Here is a 24,900-nt window from a genome sequence, read left to right as displayed (position 1 = left end):
GAAATGAAATGTTAACTTAAAACTTTTTAACCATTTCTTTGTGCGTCGGTGAAAGTCGGAGGGAATATCACCCCTCCCTCCAGGTTGTGCACCCAGACAGAGAGGCGCCTTCGAGACAATTTATAACATTTGATTGTTTTACTTGTGGGTTTTATGGTAGGAGTATGACAACGGAATATACCGTGGGTGATCTACACAAGGACACACACTGACACATGTACGGACACACACACACGGACGCAGATACATACGGACAAATCCTTACACAGCAAAAATCGAAAGAAACCTCGCCTTGTGGGCAGGATCCGAGTGAAGGGATTTTTGGGCATAAAAAGAGGATCCTGAGCATTGAAACCTCAGTTCGACTTGGGGGGGGGGGTCGGCTCACCAGAGTTCGACCGGGGGGTCGACTCTCGGGAGACAGTTCGACTCGGAGGAGCAACTCGGAAGAGTTCGACCCGGGGGGGGTCGGCTCACCAGAGTTCGACCGGGGGGGGTCGACTCTCGGGAGACAGTTCGACTCGGAGGGGTCGGAACTCGGGGAGTTCTACCAGGGGGGTCGGAACTCGGGGAGTTCGAATCGGAGGAGGTCGGAACGCGGGGAGTTCGACCAGTGGGCCGGCTCAGGAGCAGTTCCAATCGGGAACGAGAGCAACAGGTCGCCAGCCGGCGAGCTGCAGAGCAGGGGGCGGCGAGCAGAAGCCAAAGTGGCCCCGTCGCTACCCACTGACGTTGGCAAGACTCGCAAGGTAGTGAGGCGTCACCTAGTGTGATTTCCAAGAGCTGAAAGACAGAGTATTGCTGAAAGATTATTCTACATTGAGTCCAGCTGCAGAGCGACCGACGCACCAAGCAAGAGCTTCTGCAAACCAGAGCAAGAGCACGTGCGACTTGAGTCATCCAGCAGTGGAGAAAAACCTGCTTTCAGCAAACCAGCAACGAGCACGTTCGAGTTCTCCACCCAGAGAGAGGGAGCGTGCCGATGCAGCTCATCCAACAGCGGAGAGAAACTGCTGTCAGCGAACCAGCACGAGCGTGATCGCGCAGCTCATCCAGCAGTGGAGAGAGGTGTCCACTGAGCAGAACTGAGAGCGATCAAGCAACTCTCCCCCGTGGACAGAGGCTGGCTGCTGCGTGGAGGAGGGCGGCGATTCGTATGATGCACTCCCACACACCTCACCGCTCTAAAGGGAGCGAGGCTACTTCTCCTACAAGCGATGCCAACTTCAGCATATGGCAACGCAAATAATTAATTCCAAACACTGACTATTCAAAACAATTCATATCACTCAAACATACACAGGTCCTTAACCAGAAGCGAACACTCAAGTCCGTGAACCATCTGGCTGTGGAAGCATCGATCGTGTGATAACAGTCCGTCATTTATAAGTATATTCATAATTTCCCTCTTTAATATTTTGTTTTGGACTGTACTTCTAATCGCATAAGTTACCAACCGATCTATCAATACGAATTAACCCTTGGCACCTTCGCCACGGAGCTACGGTCCCGGGGAGGAATCGTGCTAAACCGATTTTCTGATCATACATTCTTATTCACGAATTAATTAATTAATTAATCTCCCGTGAGATAACACGTTCCGCCGCATACCCTCACACTAAGCCATTTCGGTAATCTTATAGTCTGTCCGGTGGATCTGTTGTTACATTTATGCCTTTGGAAATAATAACTGTTTGATTGTCTTTTTATATGAATACCGTTGCATGTTAATCAGTCGCCTGTGATAATGTGCTGACCATTTCAAGCATAATGATCGTTCATATTATAATGTATAAGCTTTTGTGTAACATAGCATTTGCATGTTCTGACTCTCTCTCTCACTAACAGCAATCGCTTTATGCGGGGTCCATGTGTTATCAAAGTGAAATCGTACAGTCGTTGATGATACTGTCTTGATACCGTGTGGATACCGTGTTGAAGTTCCGAGATTGAGAGTCACATACATATTATAGTTAAGGTTTAATTAGAAAATAAATTGATTAATACAGAAGTGGTCGTGTGATTCTTTCCTGAAGTTTTTGCATAAGATCTGTATCCTGCGACGAGATATGAACTCGGGAACCTAAACTATAAACACACCAATCCACACTCATTAAACTAATGCGAACGATGTGAACATGGGACCTAAAATATGAACACTCGGGGAGTGTTAAAGCGAGAATCATTGTATTATGCTGATCAATAATACGAAGTTAGACAACGAGGCCGAATTGACACTAGCGTAACGGCACACGATTGATTGCGTTATCCTGATTGATAACCCCACCTCGTCAACGAGACGGGGCCTGATTATCATAAAGGCTATCATTAACACAACCACACCCACTCGTATAAATTAATACGATTACCTCTCTAATTAGCATAGTTACACGCATAAGTACACAAATTAGCATAATTTCGAATTAATTATGCAAATTTCGAATTTCATTTAATTTTAATTATTTTTCATCAATTTTCACACACCCACATATACAACAAATTGGGGGCTCGTATCCGGGATCTCTCGCAGACAGTTTATGCTTAAATTAAGGAACGAATCACTGTTGTATTAATCAAGGTATTGTGAACTAACATTGCCCTGTGACTGTAAACGGTGTAAACAAACAAAAAAACGCACTCTGAAGGAAAATACCAGAGTAGCAGTGGATAACAAAGACAGTGGGGGTAAGATTATTTGCTCGAGTTGAACCAACACATCCTGTGATACGAATGTTTTTATATGTACTCTGAAGTGGAATTCCAGAGTAACTCACGCCACACATAAGAGACTAGAGTTAAGATACACTCTTAGGTCTATTAACTACACTACGTAATAGAGATGGCACATGACCCGCAACGTTCTGAGGGTGACATCCCAACGCATAACACTGATACAGAATGGACCTCCGAAGAGGAGATAGAATCTATGGAAAAACAATATCGTGAATTTGTGTTAAAACGTACTGGACGGACTGCTAGACAGCAGACAGAGCAGAGAGACGTATGGGAGGGGAGACATATAGAAGATGTTAAGGCACATAGGAGGAAACTACTTAAGGATGTGATGAAATGTAGCAAAGCCAAACGTGACGTAAAAATTGCAGAAATAGCAAGGTTAGACTCGTATCTCCTCACACAGACATACAGAGAAAGATTATGGACTGGGGAAAAATTTGACAGGGAAAGGAAGGAGAAACTGTCCCTAATAGAGGAGGTTGAGCGTCTGCACGCCCTCGTGAGAGAAAAAGAGTCGGCGCTGAATGCACCAGCGAAACCCCCAGATGTTGATACACATAACACATACGGGAGTAACAGTTTACCACACTCCGAGCCACGCGGACGTAAACCAGAGACAGGTCACACAGGAGGTGTGGCTACCAATCAAAGTGGTTTTGACAGAGATTCCCCCTCGCGACTCGAGAGAGGGGAGGGAGAGATACGGATGAAAATAGGAAAACATAGGACTGACAACTTCGAGGGTAGAGAGGAAAAAAATATTAACACTAAGTCAGCAGGATATTCTGTACTGATCGAGCAAAAAAGGGCGGAGCTGGGGCAAGACGAGCGACATGACAGAGACAGCTCATTTGGTAGACACATTCCACGCAAGCACGACCGACGTGGAACCTATGGCAGAGATTACTTTCCAGAAAGACGTACATCACACAAGCATGAGCCATGGGATAAGCAGGAGTCACCGAGCAAAGTTGACTCACGTTACAGGTGCAAAAGGCACTACAAAAGTTATGTTAAGCAGCGCCACCGTGATGGTGACAGCTCGAGTGAGCACTCCTCAGGAACAGACGCCTCTGACGATGATCAACTGTCCGAATACTCATTCAGTAGTAAAACTCTGAAATTGATGGACAAGGCTCTCGTCAGAATTCCCTACTTTGATCCACACGATAGGAACAGAGACATACACGCTCACATCGCAACGGTAGAAGCAGAAGCAGTGATCAGGGGTTTGAGGAAAACGAATGAGAAAGCCAGTTTACTGAGACGAAGCTTGCACGAGCAGTCTATACCATGGGTAAAGTCGCTTTCATACAAGGTTCGGAACGATTTCAAAAAGCTGAGCCTGGCAGTGAGCCGGAAGTTTGGAGAATATTTAACATGGTCTGAGGGATTTAATGCTGCAAAATCTATGACCCAGTGCGCAGACGAGGATCCGCGAGATTACCTCCTACGGTTTAAAAGAGCGTACTACGCGGGTGATGTGGATCAGTATCACGAAGGTGACAAAAGGTTCAAAGTTATGTTTTTCGGGTCTTTGAGTCCAGAGATTACAGAAATTGTGGGAATGGTATTGAATCCAGAAACAGCCTCCTTACACCATATAGAGGATAAGGCGCACAGAGCTTGGCTGTACAGAGCTAAAGACAATAGTTCTACGACACCCAGAGAGAGGGATGATGTAACCAGCGTTTCAGAGGGAAATAAAAATCACGTGAGCAGAAACACAGCACCACCAGCGAGGCAATGGCCCGCAGGCTGGGAGCGATCGCAGTGTGCAGGGACGCATATTTGCGAGAATCGCGGTGTGTGTAGACCAAGAGCAGAATCATGCCGGGTCCCAATGCCACGACACACGAGGGATCAAACACAATCGGCCCACTTCCGATCGATTCCCCCACCAGTTTTACCAGGAGAGAGCAGAGGCATGAGGAATAGGGAGACAGGCGTGAGCTTGGCTGAGACACAAAAAATGACACGGGCACGTGATGAATCAATCACATTGGTTGAGAGGGAGCTTTCAGTGAGAGTGGTGTCCGTGGAGCTGCAGGGAAATTATGGACTCGTTAAAAAAATTAAGCAGGCTGCGGTTGACAAGGTAAACCAGGAGGGTCCCAATGATTGGGAAACAATAAATGCGTCGGGCACCAGTTCTGATAATGTGGTGGAGAGCGCAAGTGTTGCTCCCGTAATTGACACACCTATCGAGCAGGGAAACATAACTGCATTAAAGTGTGATCCTACAGGAGATGATAACCAACCGCAGGGAGGGGAAGGAAAACCTGATTGTCTGGTAAATATAAATGCCATCCCTTGTGTCGCGGAAGTGCGTGAGTGTACTGTGGAAGAGGCAGATGAATGCAGACATCAGCCTTTGGATGTTAAATTGTGCTCGGGCACACTAAGGAGGGATGGAGATCAGAGTGTTGAAGTGGAGGAGAAGAATATCCGTGACGGATCGGGAATTGTGTTGAAACACAGCATACTCAAAAGCACGGAATCGAATCGTGACCCAGAATCGAATCGTGGCACGGAATCGAATCGTAGCGCAGAAGGGAATCGTGGCCCAGAGTCAAATCGACTCCCAGAGGCAGCAGATGTGCACAGGGCTGCGGAGAATACAAATGACCCCAACAGTCGAGTACGGAAACTCGTGGTGTATGTTGATCCTGGTTACGCACAGCATAACTTCACGCCACACAATCTCACATGGAAAGGGAGTGATAAAATAAATTACCGATACGAACCAGTGAGCCATGTTCATTAGGCCAAAGCCATCACGACGATGAGCCGGGACGATGATGTGATGATGTTGCATGGAAGGGTCATCGGTAACTCTAAGATACCTGGCCATGAGAGATATGATACACTCGTGACTAAAAGAGTCAGTCAGGTTATCAATGACTTGGTACAAGGTGGCAGAGAGGTAACATGAGAAAGTCAGAGAGACACCGTGGTTCTCGTTAACCTGCACTCCGCCATGGTTAACTTAACAATCCAAGAATTGGGTTTCGCAATCCGAGATCTGTACGAAGAAGAGAATACTCGACAGCAAATTCAATAGTTGATCCAAAGACTTGTTGCATTGCACCAGCGGCAGCATCAGTGATCTTCTCCAAGGACAATTTCCTTCATATCTGGTAACTCCAACACTAAAAAAAATGTGATACCATTAGCATCCCTGGAAACAATCAGTACAACACAGGTACAAATTGACTTTAAAATGGGTACAGCCACACCCATACATGGGGACTCCCAGACCGGACAGGTGGGATTTTTGTTGAATTTCCCACTGGTCAAACCCGAAAATGTATTTCGATTGCGGACAGTATTGAACGTGGGTACATGGAATAACGACATCTCCTATAACATGTAGCCAGTTAAACAATTTCCCCTTGTTTTACCTTCCTTTTAGTATTTCTTTTCTTATTTCAAATGTAATCATAAGTTGTGACGTGCGCGCGTTGTAAGGAAAAATTACTTGAGTAATATTGATGATTCATGATGGAAAAGTACATAGATTCTTTGTTTTAAAAATGACCCGTGGCCAATTGACCACCGATCATTTTTAAAAGGGCGGAATGTTGTATCTAGGCACCTTTTCCATCTTAATATTAACAAGTAATTTTTCAATACATATAGATACATATTTCTATTGTTTCTTTTAATTTTAATAATGAATAAAAACACCAAACCAGGCCTCAGCATGGCATGTGGGGGTCATATTTACCTTGACCCACTAACACGATTTTGACGTTCAGAGCCCTCCCAGGGTCAGAGGGAGCAGATAGAGAGCAGAGCGCAGTGGATTGCAAAGGGCTGACGTAAACACAAAGCCAGGGTCACTGGGAGGTTGCGTTAGCCTAGATCTAGTTAAGTCAAAAAAAGCTAATTGGTTCTGCATTACTATTAAAGTAACTTAAAGTCGGAATTTAACGACAGGGTAGGCTAAAGTTATTGATCTTCACACCCACTTCAATTGAACCCTGCCACAAGCTACGTCAATGTAACCATCACCCGTCTATTAATTTAATATGAAATGTATTTCCATATTTTAATAATGTCTATACGACTTGACCCGAAGCCTATAACAATCAGGTTTTCCTAAGTCAACATAAATGCTCTAGCCTCCACCCATACGCAAATAATATGCAGGGTTAAAGTAAGAGTAGAGAGGAAAAGAAATGCAAGCGCACAGCAAAACTGCAACGTAAGCAAAGGGTGATGTTAAACCCAGGGTCGGAGAGAAAGACAAATCCCGACCGTCTTTGTATCCCTGCAGCGCGGGGTAGGAGTGTGTATACGCTTGGGGAAACACGAGTCAAACACCACAACGAGAAGCTGACTCAGACCTTGGATTAATACAGAATCATAACTATGGAACTCTGATGAAATGAAATGTTAACTTAAAACTTTTTAACCATTTCTTTGTGCGTCGGTGAAAGTCGGAGGGAATATCGCCCCTCCCTCAGGTTGTGCACCCAGACAGAGAGGCGCCTTCGAGACAATTTATAACATTTGATTGTTTTAATTGTGGGTTTTATGGTAGGAGTATGACAACGGAATATACCGTGGGTGATCCACACAAGGACACACACTGACACATGTACGGACACACACACGGACGCAGATACATACGGACAAACCCTGACACAGCAAAAATCGAAAGAAACCTCGCCTTGTGGGCAGGATTTTTGGGCATAAAAAGAGGATCCTGAGCATTGAAACCTCAGTTCGACTGGGGGGGGGGGGGGGGGTGGTCGGCTCACCAGATTTCGACCGGGGGGTCGACTCTCGGGAGACAGTTCGCCTCGGAGGAGCAACTCGGAAGAGTTCGACCCGGGGGGGGTCGGCTCACCAGAGTTCGACCGGGGGGGGTCGACTCTCGGGAGACAGTTCGACTCGGAGGGGTCGGAACTCGGGGAGTTCTACCAGGGGGATCGGAACTCGGGGAGTTCGAATCGGAGGAGGTCGGAACGCGGGGAGTTCGACCAGTGGGCCGGCTCAGGAGCAGTTCCAATCGGGAACGAGAGCAACAGGTCGCCAGCCGGCGAGCTGCAGAGCAGGAGGCGGCGAGCAGAAGCCAAAGTGGCCCCGTCGCTACCCACTGACGTTGGCAAGACTCGCAAGGTAGTGAGGCGTCACCTAGTGTGATTTCCAAGAGCTGAAAGACAGAGTATTGCTGAAAGATTATTCTACTTTGAGTCCAGCTGCAGAGCGACCGACGCACCAAGCAAGAGCTTCTGCAAACCAGAGCAAGAGCACGTGCGACTTGAGTCATCCAGCAGTGGAGAAAAACCTGCTTTCAGCAAACCAGCAACGAGCACGTTCGAGTTCTCCACCCAGAGAGAGGGAGCGTGCCGATGCAGCTCATCCAACAGCGGAGAGAAACTGCTGTCAGCGAACCAGCACGAGCGTGATCGCGCAGCTCATCCAGCAGTGGAGAGAGGTGTCCACTGAGCAGAACTGAGAGCGATCAAGCAACTCTCCCCCGTGGACAGAGGCTGGCTGCTGCGTGGAGGAGGGCGGCGATTCGTATGATGCACTCCCACACACCTCACCGCTCTAAAGGGAGCGAGGCTACTTCTCCTACAAGCGATGCCAACTTCAGCATATGGCAACGCAAATAATTAATTCCAAACACTGACTATTCAAAACAATTCATATCACTCAAACATACACAGGTCCTTAACCAGAAGCGAACACTCAAGTCCGTGAACCATCTGGCTGTGGAAGCATCGATCGTGTGATAACAGTCCGTCATTTATAAGTATATTCATAATTTCCCTCTTTAATATTTTGTTTTGGACTGTACTTCTAATCGCATAAGTTACCAACCGATCCATCAATACGAATTAACCCTTGGCACCTTCGCCACGGAGCTACGCTCCCGGGGAGGAATCGTGCTAAACCGATTTTCTGATCATACATTCTTATTCACGAATTAATTAATTAATCTCCCGTGAGATAACACATTCCGCCGCATACCCTCACACTAAGCCATTTCGATAATCTTATAGTCTGTCCGGTGGATCTGTTGTTACATTCATGCCTTTGGAAATAATAACTGTTTGATTGTCTTTTTTATATGAATACCGTTGCATGTTAATCAGTCGCCTGTGATAATGTGCTGACTATTTCAAGCATAATGATCGTTCATATTATAATGTATAAGCTTTTGTGTAACATAGCATTTGCATATTCTGACTCTCTCTCTCACTAACAGCAATCGCTTTATGCGGGGTCCATGTGTTATCAAAGTGAAATCGTACAGTCGTTGATGATACTGTCTTGATACCTTGTGGATACCGTTTTGAAGTTCCGAGATTGAGAGTCACATACATATTATAGTTAAGGTTTAATTAGAAAATAAATTGATTAATACAGAAGTGGTCGTGTGATTCTTTCCTGAAGTTTTTGCATAAGATCTGTATCCTGCGACGAGATATGAACTCGGGAACCTAAACTATAAACACACCAATCCACACTCATTAAACTAAAACGAACGATGTGAACATGGGACCTAAAATATGAACACTCGGGGAGTGTTAAAGCGAGAATCATTGTATTATGCTGATCAATAATACGAAGTTAGACAACGAGGCCGAATTGACACTAGCGTAACGGCACACGATTGATTGCGTTATCCTGATTGATAACCCAACCTCGTCAACGAGGCGGGGCCTGATTATCATAAAGCTATCATTAACACAGCCACACCCACTCGTATAAATTAATACGATTACCTCTCTAATTAGCATAGTTACACGCATAAGTACACAAATTAGCATAATTTCGGATTAATTATGCAAATTTCGAATTTCATTTAATTTTAATTATTTTTCATCAATTTTCACACACCCACATATACAACAGAGGCCACATGGAGCCAACCATGGGCACCCGACTCTTGGCCCCCACATGCAGGGCATGGAAGCAAGAAGGGGGACTCGGATTATGACCTCCGTGTGGGTAGCGAAACCAGCCAGGTCTCAAAGAGGTCATCTTCACGGGCACCATCTTCTGCCAGGAAGACCTGTGGAGATTCTTCGAAGAGACCCACAGGAAACCAAACAAAGTGATGGAGGCCTTGTCAGGATGGCGAGCCAGACGCCATAGAAGTCTCCCTCAGACGCATCCTAGGGGAGCTCCAGCAGGAAGGACAACAATCGAGAGACCTGGAGAGGTCCAGGGTAAGGAGCCGTCTCAGCAAGGTGACTGATTGGAACAGGCGGGCCACTCGCTCACAATGACACTGCGCATCGCCTCCCTGAACATGAATGGGTGCCGAGAGGCGCTGAGAAGATACTACGCAGCGTCCCTTGCAAAGCAGCATAATGTCTCTGTGCTGTTCGTGCAGGAGACCCATCTCGACATGGACGATGAGGTTGCCTGGAGGACGGAGTGGAAAATGGGAGCCTTTTTTCAGCCACTTCAGCAACACCTCCTCAGGAGTAGCAACCGTGCTGTCACCAAACTTCACTCCTGACACCGTCAGCCAGGTGGAGGTGATCAAGGGGAGGGTCCTGGACGTCCGGGCGCAGGTCGGCAACACCGCCATCCACCTCGTCAACGTGTACGCTCCCACCACTGACAGTGAGAGACCCGGGTTCCTGCAACTTCTGCGGAACCACCTCGGTGGCATTCCAGAGGACGAGTTTGTGGTCATGGGAGGTGACTACAACTGCACGCTGGATGCTCTCGACCGTACAGGGAAGGGTCACTGCAACGCCAAGCTCTGGGGAGAGCTCCAAGCCCTTCTGGACCCCTCCGATCTGGTGGACGTGTGGCAGCTTCACCACCCGAGGCGGCGAAGCTTCACCTACACGAGGACAAGGGGCAATGAACCAGCTACCCAGTCCAGGATCGACCGCTTCTATATCTCCAGAAGTCTTGTCTCGAGCATTCTGCCTGCTGACATCAGGGCTGCACCACTAACAGACCACAGCCTGATCCTGCTGGACCTTAGGCTGCGTGGAACACCAAGTGCTGCGGCCTACTGGCACTTCAACAACGCCCTGCTGGAGGACAGTACGTTCACCGACCTCTTTAGGAAATTCTGGGCAGGCATAGACGTTTTATCAGGAGAGAAGAGGTCACTATAAAATTCCCAGGTTATTGATATTATGTCCTCACTCTTTGTTTTATGAGTGGAGGAGGAGGAAGAAGAAGGTGAGGGGGAGGAAGAAAAAGGAGGCGCTGCAGCTGTTGACTGTCTTGACAGCGAATCTGATCGCGGGCTTCATGGCTCACCTAGCGAAACAGACAGAGTAGCTGCAGGTGCAGGAGCAGCTGCAGGTCCAGCAGCTGCAGAAGGTTCAGCCAGCACAGCTGGTGCAGGAGGTGGTCAACTGCCTGGGGACCTGTTCCTCGCGCGGTTCAGAGACTCTGTTCTGGTGAGCCACGCGGAGGAGCGCGTGGAGCACCGAGGGCCCCGCCGGCTGCTCGTGGACGTGGCCTGGGAGGTCCTCCGTGACGTCTTCGCGAGCTGGGGCCGCGTGGTGGTCCTGGTGGTGCTCTGCTCGCTCCTCCCTCGCGAAGAGGCTGGTGGACTGCGTACGTCTGAGTGACGCGGAGAAGACGGCGGCAGTGACGGACGTGGTGGCCGCCCTGCTGGTGAACGCGTGCTGGGCCTGGTTTCGTCGAGCAGGGAGGCTGGGAGGGCTTCCTGCGAGAATTCGGGCTGGGGACGCCCACCTAGGAGAGGGGCCGCGGATGCCGAGCTCCGACGGTTGGCGACGGTGGAGACAAAAAGAGAGGAGAGAGCGAGAACATCGCAGTTGGGAAAGGAAGAAACAATCCGTACGGAGGAGACGGCGCGACCGCACCCTCACCCCAACCGAGACGCGCGTCGGAGAACCCTCATGTCATTGTTGTTGAATCCGTAGTACAGGCTTTGTTTGGGTTAGATCGCGTGAATATATTAATTTTGTGTCGTTAAACCCGCCACCACCCGACATGGCCATCACCACACAGAGACCCACAGACTCACCACACAGAGACCCACAGACTCACCACACTGACACCCACAGACTCAGCCCCTTTACCGTATTCACCTGATTAAGAGACTCAGTTTTTTCTATGTTCTTGTTACAACAAAGTTTGGTTTGCGTCCTATAATCCGGTAATAGGAAAGATCAGATTTATTTAACTCACCGGTTTTGGGGTGCGTCTTACTTTACCCACTAAGCCATTCATTGCTGTTGTTTGTGTTATATTTTAAATACAACACGTTTACGTTTATGGGACCTCTTTGGCCCAGAATTAAAAAGACAGAATAAGGACACCCTGCAAGCCTCGCAGAGTGCCCTGCTAATGTGGAAGAGGCGTGCGGTAGCATTCCACCTGCCACGGCCCCTGGGGGAGGCCACATGGAGCCAACCATGGGCCCCCGACTCTTGGCCCCCACATGCAGGGCATGGAAGCAAGAAGGGGGACTCGGATGATGACCTCCGTGTGGGTAGCGAAACCAACCAGGTCTCAAAGAGGTCATCTTCGCGGGCACCCATCTTCTGCCAGGAAGACCTGTGGAGATTCTTCAAAGAGACCCCCAGGAAACCAAACAAGGTGATGGAGGCCTTGACAAGATGGCGAGCCAGACGCCATAGAGGTCTCCCTCTGACGCATCCTCACAGAGCTCCAACAGGAAGGAAAACAATCGAGAGACCTGGAGACGTCCAGGGTAAGGAGCCTCCTCAGCAAGGTGACTCATTGGAACAGGCGGGCGACTCACTCACAATGACGTTGCGCAACGCCTCCCTGAACATGAATGGGTGCAGAGGGGCGCTGAGAATATATTACGTAGGATACCTTGCAAAGCAGCATAAGGTCTCCGTGCTGTTCGTGCAGGAGACCCATCTCGCCATGGACAATGACGTTGCCTGGAGGACGGAGTGGAGAGCGAAGCCCTTCATCAGCCACTTCAGCAACACCTCCTCAGGAGTAGCAACCGTGCTGTCACCAAACTTTTCCCCCGACACCGTCAGCCAGGTGGAGGTGATCAAGGGGAGGATCCTGGACCTCACGGTGCAGGTCGGCGTCACCGCCATCCACCTCGTCAACGTGTACGCTCCCACCACTGACAGTGAGAGACCCGGGTTCCTGCAACTTCTGCGGAACCACCTCGGTGGCATTCCAGGGGACGAGTTTGTGGTCACGGGAGGTGACTACAACTGCACGCTGGATGCTCTCGACCACACAGGGAAGGGGCACTGCAACGCCAATCTCCGGGGAGAGCTCCAAGCCCTTCTGGACGCCTCCGATCTGGTGGACGTGTGGCGGCTGCACCACCCTAGGCGGCGAAGCTTCACCTTCACGCGGACACGGGGCAATGAACCAGCTACACAGTCCAGGATCGACCGTTTCTACATCTCCAGAAGTCTTGTCTCGAGCATTCTGACTGCTGACATCAGGGGCTGCATCACTAACAGACCACAGCCTGATCCTGCTGGACCTCAGGCTGCGTGGAACACCAAGTGGTGAGGCCTACTGGCACTTCAACAACGCCCTGCTGGAGGACAGTACTTTCACCGAGCTCTTTAGGAAATTCTGGGCAGGCATAGACGTTTTATCAGGAAAGAAGAGGTCACTATAAAATTCCCGGGTTATTGATATTATGTCCTCACTCTTTGTTTTGAAAGTGGAGGAGGAGGGGGAGGAGGAGGAGGAGGGGGAGGAGGAAAACGAGGGGGAGGAGGAAGGTGAGGAAAAGAAGGAGGCGCTGCAGCTGTTGAGCGTCTTGATAGCGAATCTGATCGCCGGCTACATGGCTCACATGGCGACACAGACGGAGTAGATGTAGGTGCAGGAGTAGCTGCAGGTGCAGGAGCAGCTGCAGCTCCAGCAGCTGCAGAAGGTTCAGCCAGCACAGCTGGCGCAGGAGGTGGTCAACTGCCTGGTAGACCTGTTCCTCGCGCGGTTCAGAAACTCCGTTCTGGTGAGCCACGCGGAGGAGCGGGTGGAGCACCGAGGGCCCCGCCGGCTGCTCGTGGACGTGGCCTGGGAAGTCCTCCACGACGGCTCTGCGAGCCGGAGCCGCGTGGTGGTCCTGGTGGTGCTCTGCTCGCTCCTCCCTCGCAAAGAGGCTGGTCGACTGCATACGTCTGCGCGACGTGGAGAAGACGGCGGCCGTGATGGACGCGGTGGACGCCCTGCTGGTGAACGCGTGCGGGGCCTGGCTCGTCGAGCAGGGAGGCTAGGAGGGCTTCCTGCGAGCATTCGGGCTGGGGACGCCCACTTAGGAGAGGGGCTGCGGATGCGGTGTGTTAAAGTGTAGGTACTACTTCCTCTTCATCTGCCCAGTGTGGAAGAGTAGACCAAAACATCGAGTAAAGGGGTTCTCTAGAACTCCGTCTTGTAGAAATTCTTCCTGTCACCAGAGGTATGAGAAAGCAATTGCGGAATTGTGCCACCACTCCACAATAAACATTTTTTGACAGAGTATTCAAAGAATGCTGCTGCCCACGATACAGGTTGCTGCTTATGTATTTGACATGGGGGGTGTTTGGAGGCGGCTAAGTGACCCAGAGGTCATAGCACTGACCAGGCACCACGGAGTACTTGGGTTTGAATCCACACCGCCTGTGATCAAAGCAGGTTCTCAATTCTAGCGAGCAAATGATCTCAGCCCAGTCGTCATTGACAGCACAAAATAAACCATTACATGGCTGCAATGTGGTTCTGCACTTAATTTGGATAAATTTCATCGAAAAGAACGTTGTTATGACCAACGTTACTCCTACTTAAAGGACAGGTGGGAGGGTGCTGCTCTTTACTGTGGACCAGAGGGCGTTTGAAGGGTAATTAGAAGTAGCTCTGTGATATCAGCTTCAGTGAGCCATTCTCTAACACAAGGCCTGCAATGGTCTGCTAGAGACACGAATTAATAATTGGTTCCAGGGCAGGATGGCGACAGCCCAACCCAGGTTAAAATTTGGGAAAAATAAGAAAATGCAGGTTGATGAATAAAAGGCGTTGCAGTTTTATTACCACTGCAGTGGCTTTTCGGCATGGAGCACAGAGGTAGGGTAGATGTAAAGTTTCACGTCATTGTGTAACCCATGCTGTTTAACGACACAGTAAAGACTCGGAGTGAATGCACATCCACTCTCGTTACTATCCACGTACAAATACAGAACACATACAGTGCATGGAATTGTCCATGTCTCTGACAAGCTCGCAGGAACATTCTCCTGAAGCCGGTGCCTCGGATGATTCCTCTGCTGCATTCGGTCGGTGCCTAGGGCGACACATTCACGGTGGTACAGGTGTTCCACTACGTGGAACAGTACATCAAGCGGAGGCGACTTTACGATGAAGAGAGGCAGTACCTGGTGAGGTGTGGCAGGGACCCCCTGGAGGAGGTGTTTTGTCTGGAGGGATTCTCACTCAGAGATCTCAGACACTCGGTGGCAGCGCTGCTCATTAAGTTATTCTCCGTAGTGACGGCCGACAACAGGCGAGCCGGTGCCAGCGTCAACACCACCTCCACCACTGCCTCTCCTTCTTACACTCCAGCCGGTAGCGGTGGTGGATGGTGATGGTGTGGGTGGTGTGGTTGGTGGTGGTGTAGGTAGTGGTGGCATGGGTGGTGGTGCTGGTGGTGTTGTGGGTGGTGTTGTGGGTGGTGGTGGTGTTGTGGGTGGGTGCGTGGTGTGCCGGTGTGAGCCACGTAGCTGCACGTTGGTTCACGGCGACAGCGAAAACCTTGCCACATGCCGCCACTGCGTCTTCGAGTTGCAGCGGCGCGGCATGGCCTGTCCCCTGTGCCGCAGGGAGATTCACTCTGTGGTGCACACATTCCTGGTCTGACAGAACACAAAGATAAAGATCCCCCATATAGCCTTAACAGACTGTAGGGGCAAGTGCTGTTAGCGAGCACCTATGAAGGCCGGAACGGTACACGAGGGGGTGGGTGGCCAGCACCACGCCCGACCGCCTTTGTCTCCCCAGTGGCAATGTTTACACACCGCACCAGGTACTCATTTGAGGCTGAGTCGACCTAGGGGAAGCCCGGGACCGGTTCAGAAAATCGTCACTGGTGTTGGCCGTGAGCGGGAATCAAACCCGGGTCGCCAGGTTCATAGCGCAGCGCGCTAACCGCTACAGAACACACACACAGACACACACACAGACACACAACAACCGCCAACTTGCTGGGCTTTTTGGTGTGTGTAAAAACACTCTTTGGTTGTTTCGGTAAAGAAAAAAAACATAGTTAATGATTTAAGTTGTTGTTGTCACGTCTGCAGCGATCCTGGCTCTCTTCGAGCCTCGCCTGACCGAGCGCCAGGAGGAGGAGCTGGCCGACGTCTGTCAAGTTTGGTTTTTCTCTATGGACGAGGGCAAATCCCGCGGTGGCATCTACAACGATGGCTACGACGACCAAGAAAACAAATACATCCCTGTGAGGCTCACAGAGACCCAGACATCCATAGATACACCCATTGAGACACCTATAGAGACCCATAGATAACACCCATAACGACCCACAACTACATCCCTGTGAGGCTCACAGAGACACCCACAGAGCCCATTCAGACACCCATAGAGATCCACAGAGACACTCATAGAGACTCACAGAGGCACCAATCGAGACCCACAGCTATATATCAGTGAGATGCACAGACACAGAGATACCCACAGAGACCCACAACTATATCCCTGTGAGACTCGCACAGACAGACACACAAACACAGGCACACACACAAAGGCACACAGACACACAGGCACTACTGCTACTACTAACTACTAACCACTACGACCACTGCTGCTCCTACCACTAAGCGTTAAATATTCCCATCGTGATTGTGACTCTGACTGGCTGTGGCGGCGCTGCTGCTGCTTCGGCTGCTTTTTAGATACCCCAGGATCAGCACCAATAGGGCTTCGAGGTGCAAGAGAAGATTGGCTAGAGAGGGCAGGGTGTGGTGCTGCAGTGCGTGGACCACAAGATGGGATTACTGGTGGCTGTCAAGATGCTGGTACTGCACGGAAAGTGGGTTGGGGCAGGGGTGATGGGGTTGGTGGGGGGGTGGGTGGGTAGTGGTGATGTGGCGTGGTTGGAAATGGTGTGGGTGGTGGTGGTCTTAACACAGTGGGAGCAGTCGTAATAATTATACATGAATAAAATAATAATAGATCATAAATGGTAGTAAATACAACATGGTTACAAAATAATGAGTATAATAGTAAACAGCAATGATAATAACCTCCGTAAAACTCTCTAAATATAAACTGAAACTATCTCACTAAAATAATAACCCTCTTAAGACTACTATAAACTAGAGACAACCATAGAGATCCATAGACACCCTTAGACACTCATAGAGACCCACAGAGACCCAAATAATTCATAATAAAGGTGTTTGGGTTAGATCGCGTTTATTTCTAAATGTGTCGCAACCCTCCACCACCCGACACGGCCAATCAGCAAAAAAGTGTCACGTTGACAAAAGACAAACAATTCACTACTTCAGCCCACCGGTGTGTTGAAGAGTCAATCCACATTTACAGTTTGAGTACGACGTTTCGCTGGTAAATACATCCAGCATCATCAAGCAATTGATGATGCTGGATGTATTTACCATCATCAAGCAATTGATGATGCTGGATGTATTTACCAGCGAAACGTCGTACTCAAACTGTAAATGTGGATTGACTCTTCAACACACCGGTGGGCTGAAGTAGTGAATTGTTTGTCTTTTGTCAACGTGACACTTTTTTGCTGATTGGCCGTGTCGGGTGGTGGAGGGTTGCGACACATTTATAAATAAACGCGATCTAACCCAAAAACCTTTATTATGAATGATATTGGTCGCGAAAGCCTACGTGTTAAACTGACCCAAAGAATTGCTGTGTGCACGCAGCCCTACCAAGATGGAGATGCAGAGGATGGAGCTGAAGGTGATCACGGAGCTGCAGGGGGAGGGCAGTGCTGAGCTGCACGGCGTCATCCGCGTCCTGCACTCGTTCCACTTCCGCGGACACAACTGTCTCGTGCTGGAGCTGTTGAAGTACGCATCATCACCATTGTTATTATCGTCATCATTATCACCATCGTCATCATTATCACCATCGTCATCATTATCGTCATTATCACTATCGTCATTAAAATTGATTAACACGGAAGTGTTGTGTGTTCTTTCCTGAAATTTATGCATAAGAACTGTATTCTGTGCTGAGATCTGAACTTGGAGACCTGGCTGAACACACTAACACATACTCAGTAAATGTTAAAGCGAGAATAATTGTATTATACCCATCGATAATACGAAGTTAAACAACACAGCCGAGTTTAATGTGACATGCTCACAGTACCTGCATAACTGCATACGATTAATTGCATTATCCCGATTGATAAACGACCCTCGTCAACGAGGCGGGGCCTAATTATCATAACGGCTCGCAGTAGCATAATCACACATACACTAGCATAAATTAATACGATTATCTCTCGAATTAGCATAGTCTATGCACTTACATCAATTAGCATAATGTCGGATTATTATGCAAATTTCATTTAATTTTTATTATTTACATCAAATTTTCATAACCTACATATACAACAGAAAGCACCCTCACCCCAACCGAGACGCGCGTCGGAGAGCCCTCACGTCGTTGTTGTTGACTCCGTAGTACAGGTTTTGTTTGGGTTAGATCGCGTGAATATATAAATGTTGTGTGGTTAAACCCGCCACCACCCGACATTGCCATCACCACAGAGACCCATAGACATCGTCACCACACAGAGACCCACAGACTCACCACACCGGCAACCACAGACTCAGCCCCTTTACCGTATTCACCTGATTAAGAGAATCAGTTTTTTTATGTTCTTGTTACAACAAAGTTTGGTTTGCGTCCTATAATCCGGTAGGAGAGATTGGATTGATTTAACTCACCCGTTTTGGCGTGCGTCTTACTTTACCCACTAAGCCATTCATTGTTGTTGTGTTATATTTTAAATACAAAACGTTTACGTTTGTGGGACCTCTTTGGCCCAGAATTACAATTACAAAATAAGGGATACGGCGTTTACACCTTGTGGAAATAAAAAAAAAAACTTCATCAGCAAAAAGAAAAAAGAGGGAGACACAGGGAAGAGGGAGACGGGGGAAGGAGGAGGGACGCACGGGGACGAGGAAGGAGACCGGGGGAGGAGGGTCACACAGGGAGTTAGAGGGAGACAGAGGAGAAGGAGTCTAAGGAGGGGGAGGAGGAAGATGATGAGGTGGAGGAGGAAGACGAGGGGGAGGAAGAGAAGGAGGCGCTGCAGCTGCTGACCGTCTTGCCAGCGAATCTGGTCGCCGGCTTCATGGCTCACCTAGCGACACAGACGGAGTGGCTGCAGGTGCAGGAGCAGCTGCAGAAGGTGCAGAAGGTTCAGCAGCTGCAGGAGGTTCAGCCAACGCAGCTGGTGCAGGAGGTGGTCAACTGCCTGGGAGACCTGTCCCTCGCGCGGTTCAGAGACTCCGTTCTGGACTTGGTGAGCTACACGGAGGAGCGGGTGGAGCACCGAGGGCCCCGCCGGCTGCTCGTGGACGTGGCCTGGGAGGTCCTCCGCGATGGCTCCGCGAGCTGGGGCCGCGTGGTGGTCCTGGTGGTGGTCTGCTCGCTCCTCCCTCGCGAAGAGGCTGGTGGAATGCGTACGTCTGAGCAACGCGGAGGAGACGTCGGCCGTGACGGACGCGGTGGCCGCCCTGCTGGTGAACGCGTGCGGGAACTGGCTCGTCGAGCAGGGAGGCTGGGGGCGCTTCCTGCGAGCATTTGGGCTGGGGACGCCCACTGAGGAGAGGAATTGTGTCAGCACTCCACGATAAAAATTATTTTGGCAGAGTATTCAAAGAATGCTGCTGCTCACGGTACAGGTTGCTGCTTATGTATTTGACATGGGGGGTGTTTAGAGGCGGCCCAGTGGCCAAGAGGTCATAGCACGGAACTGGCACCACGGAGTACTTGGGTTTGAATACAGGCACCCGCAAGTGATTAAAACGGGTTCTCAAGTCTAGCGAGTAAATGATCTCAGCCTTGTCGTCATTGACAGCACAAAATAAACCATCACATTGCTGCAATGTGGTTCTGCACTTAATTTGGATAAATTTCAACGAAAAGAACATTGTTATGACCAACGTTACTCCTACTTAAAGGACAGGTGGGAGGGTGCTGCTCTTTACTGTGGACCAGAGGGCACTTGAAGGGTACTCAGAAGTAGCTCTGTGATATCAGCTTCAGTGAGCCATTCTCTAACACAAGGCTTGCAATGGTCTGCTAGAGACACGAATGAATAATTGGTTCCAGGGCAGGATGGCGACAGCCCAACCCGGGTTAAAATTTGGAAAAAATAAGAAAATGCAGGTTGATGAATAAAATACGTTGCAGTTTTATTACCACTGCAGTGGCTTTTCGGCATGGAGCACGGAGGTAGGGTAGATGTGAAGTTTCACGTCATTGTGTACCCCATGCTGTTTAACGACCCAGTAAAGACTCGGAGTGAATGTACATCCACTGTCGTTACTATCCACGTACAAATACAGAACACATACAGTGCATGGAATTGTCCATGTCTCTGACAAGCTCGGAGGAACACTCCTGAAGCCGGTGCCTCGGATGCTTCCACTGCTGCAGTCGGTCGGTGCCGAGGGCGACACATTCACTGTGGAGCAGGTGTTCCACTACGTGGAACAGTACATCAAGTGGAGGCGACTTTACGATGAAGAGAGGCAGTACCTGGTGAGGTGTGGCGGGGGACCCCCTGGGGGAGGTGTTTGGTGTGGAGGGATTCTCACTCAGAGATCTCAGACACTCAGTATTAGCGCTGCTCATGAAGATATTCTCCGTAGTGACAGCCGACAACAGGCGAGCAGGTGCCAGCGTCAACACCACCTCCACCACTGCCTCTCCTTCTTACACTCCAGCCGGTAGCGGTGGTGGTGTGGGTGGTGGTGATGGTGTGGGTGGTGGTGTTGTGGGTGGGTGCGTGGTGTGGGTGGTGGTGGTGGTGTGGTTGGTGGTGGTGGTGTGGGTGGTGGTGATGTAGGTAGTGGTGGCATGGGTGGTTGTGGCCTGGGTAGTGCTGCTGCTAGTGTGGTTGGTGGTGTTGGTGGTGCGGGTGGCGTTGGTGTGGGTGGTGGTGTGGGTGGTGGTGGTGTTGTGGGTGGTGGTGTTGTTGTGGGTGGTGCTGGTGGTGTGGGTGGTTTTGGTGCGGGTGTTGGTATAGGTGGTGGTGGCATGGGTGGTGGTGCTGGAAGTGTGGTTGGTGGTGTTGGTGGTGTGGGTGGTGTTGGTGTGGCTGATGGTGGTGGTCTTGTGGGTGGGTGCGTGGTGTTGTGGGTGGTGGTGGTGTTGTGGGTGGTGGTTGTGGTGTGGGTAGTGGTGGTGTTGTGGGTGGGTGCGTGGTGTGCCAGTGTGAGCCGCGTAGCTGCACGTTGGTTCACGGCGACGGCGGCCACCTTGCCACGTGCCGCCGCTGCATCTTCGAGTTGCAGCGGCGCGGCATGGCCTGTCCACTGTACCGCAGTGAGATTCACTCTGTGGTGCACACATTCTTGGCCTGATTGAATATACACACACACACAACAACCGCCATTCGCCACTAAGTGGCGGTGACATCATAACGACGCTTGTGCCAGGCTATGTGCACTTTTAAGCCAAGTGAAGTGTCGAACTCCCGCTGGCAGGAGGTCACGGGGCAGACCCAACAGGTGCCACGGGTCGACCGACTGAGACGAGTGGCTGATGCACCACCTGTGCCCCCTACTGTGCCAATTTACTGGGCTTATTGGTGTGTAAGAAACACTCTGGTTCTGTCGGTAAAGAAAAAAAACCCATAGTTGTTGTCAGGTGTGCAGTGATCCTGGCACTCTTCCTGCCTCGCCTGACCGAGCGACAGGAGGAGCTGGCCGACGTCTGTCAAGTTTGTTTTGTCTCTATGGACGAGGGCAAATCCCGCGGTTGCATCAACAACGATGGCTACGACAACCAAGAACACAAATATATCCCTGTGAGGCTCACAAAGACAGACACTCATAGACACACTCATTGAGACACCCATTGAGACACCCATAGATACACCCATAACGACCCACAACTACATCCCTGTGAGACTCACAGACACCCATAGAGATCTACAGATACCCATTGAGACTCAAAGAGGCACCAATAGAGACCCACAGCTACATCCCAGTGAGACGCACAGACACAGAGACACCCACAGAGACCCACAACTATATCCCTGTGAGACTCGCACATACAGACACACACACACTACTGCTACTACTAACCACTACTACCACTGCTGCTCCTACCACTAAGCGTTAAACATTCACATCGTGATTGTGACTGACTGGCTTGTGGCGGCGCTGCTGCCTCATCTGCTCCATTTTATATTCCCCAGGAGCAGCTCCAATACCACTTCGAGGTGCGAGAGAATAATTTGGCGAGGAAGGGCAGGGAGTAGTGCTGCGGTGTGTGGACCACAAGATGGGATTCCTGGTGGCTGTGAAGATGCTGGCACTGCCCATCAAGTGGGTTGTTGCGGGGGTGATGGGGATGGTGGTGTGGGTGGGTGGTGGTGTTTTGGTGTGGTTGGAAATGGTGTGGGTGGTGGTGGTCTTAACAAAGCGGCCGCAGTCGTAATAATTATAAATGAAGAAAATAATAGATAATGGAAGTAAATACATGGTTACAAAATAATGAGTAAAATAGTAAAAAATAATAATAATAACCTCCGTAAAACTACTATGACCCCCAAACACCCATAGAGATCCATAGACACACGTAGAAACCCACAGAGACCCAGAGACCCACAGACTTGCTGTGTGCACGCAGCCCTACCAAGATGGAGATGCAGAGGATGGAGCTGAAGGTGATCACGGAGCTGCAGGGGAGGGCAGTGCTGAGCTGCACGGCGTCATCCGCGTCCTGCACTCGTTCCACTTCCGCGGACACAACTGCCTCGTGCTGCAGCTGTTGAAGTACGCATCATCACCATTGTTATTATCGTCATCATTATCGTCATTATCACTATCGTCATCATCACCATCGTCATCGTGATTATCACCATCGTCATTGTCATCATTATCGTCATTATCATCATCGTCATCATCATCTTCATTACCGTCATCATCGCTATCGTCGTCGTTGCTGCTGCTGCCGCCGCCGGGATTGCCTCTACGACTTGAGCAAGCGAGCGGTGATCTGGCGCATCAACGACGCCGCGTTGAGGTCATACACCAGTGGAATCGTCCGCTTCCTGGCCCAGACCAAGTCCCGCGGCATCGTCCACGCGGTCATCAAAGCCGGTGATAGCGGAGGGCACTCTGGGGGCGCGCACGCTCCCCACGACGCACTCGCGCTCGCTCCTGTTGTAGCGGTGGTGTGTAGTAAACATCGCCCAATGGGGGAGACAAAGGCGGCCGGCCGTGGTACTGGCCACCCACTCCCTCTGTGTGTGCCACATTGTCAGCTTGCATAGGCAGTGCTGCTACTAGCTACTTCTAACAGCACTTGGCCCTACAGCCTGCTAGCGGCTACACGAGGGGACCTTTGTAATTGTCGTTGTTCGTGGGACGATCCACTGCTGGCTGACCGCTCACAGGGCAGCCTCTGAGCGTGACCTCCCCTTGCCTCCCCGTGTGCGTCCAGGACAACGTGATGCTCTCTCAGGCCGGCCACATGAGAGTCACCGATATTGGTTGCAGCTTCTATGTTTGTCAATCAATGTGAGTGGCCACCCACCCATCGACCGACCCACCCACCCACCGACCCACACACCGACCGACCAACCCACCCACCGACCCAAACCAACCCACCCACCCACACCGACCCACCCATCCACCCACTGACCCAAACCGACCCACCCACCCAAACCGACCCACCCACCCAAACCGACCCACACACCCACCCACCGACCCATGCCGCCCTGACTGCACGACACGTGATGCTGCTTGCGCGCAATGCCCGGCGACGGCACCACGGGCACGCGCTGCGCCACTCCGCCCGACACAGCGCCCGCGGCGCTCCGAACGGCGCCGGTGACGCGGTCCGGCAACCCGCACCGGCTCCCGGGACGCAGGGAGCTGCTGTCGCGACTGCGGCCCTGACTGCGCGGTAGGTCTCTCCAGATTTCATCTTGGGCAGGCATAGACGTTTATAAGGAGAGAAGAATTCTGGCCAAAGCGCTATTCTCCAAGATGAAGACTGTATTGGCTCAGGTGGTGGGCAGTGACCAGGCCCACACGGTCCCAGTGAGAACAATTCATGATGGCGTCTTCCTCGTCAGAGACCTCAGCACCCTCTTCGAGAGAAAGGGGGCTCCCACTCGCGCTTCTCTCCCTCGACCAAGAGAAGGCGTTTGACCACGGGTACCTAATGGGACCACCGAGGGCGTTTGGTTTTGGGACCAGCTTCCTGGGACTGAACCGCCTGCTCTACACTGAAGTCCAGTGTCTAATCAAAGTCAACGGTACGCTCACTGCCCCTGTCAGCTTCAGAAGAGGTGTACGACAGGGTCGTCCCATGTCAGAGCAGCTGTATACCCTCGTTGTGGGGAAACATACTAATTAACTGATTACTAACGTAGTATATAATTACAATAATACACATTACACCTAATTACTAATCTACAACTTATTACTGATCATAACATTTGACTGATTACTAATCTATTATATAATTAAAATACCCCCCACTCCGCCTCAAATCACTGCACCTGAATGAGTTAAATGATGTCACCCTGCTGCTCTATTTAAGACCGCGAGTGAGTGAGGGCTTCACCATTCTGGCGAATTGCCCGATGATGCTGGATGTAATTACCAGCGAAACGTCATACTAAAAAATTGTAAATGTTGTGGATTCACTCTTCAACACACCAGTGGGCTAAAGTAGTGAACTATTTTGTCTTTTGTCAACATGACACTTTTTTACTGATTGGCCGTGTCGGGTGGTGGAGGGTTACGACACATTTATTAATAACGCGATCTAACCCAAACACGTTTATTATGAATAATATTGGTCGCGAAAGCCTACGTGTTAAACTGACTAACCTCTATGGGGAGGATACTTTTCTTAAAACCAGAAAGTTGGAGAAGCTCCGCATCAAGCGGATGGAATTGATATCTTCACTGACGTTCCTCAAAAGGTGCAGAGATTCGAAGTTAATACCAA

The sequence above is a fragment of the Petromyzon marinus genome, chromosome 23 (genome assembly GCF_048934315.1).
Source record: "Petromyzon marinus isolate PM22_M1 ecotype Great Lakes invasive population chromosome 23, UKy_Petmar_22M1.pri1.0, whole genome shotgun sequence".
In the NCBI taxonomy this organism is placed as follows: domain Eukaryota; kingdom Metazoa; phylum Chordata; class Hyperoartia; order Petromyzontiformes; family Petromyzontidae; genus Petromyzon; species Petromyzon marinus.
This window is presented reverse-complemented; position numbering follows the sequence as displayed.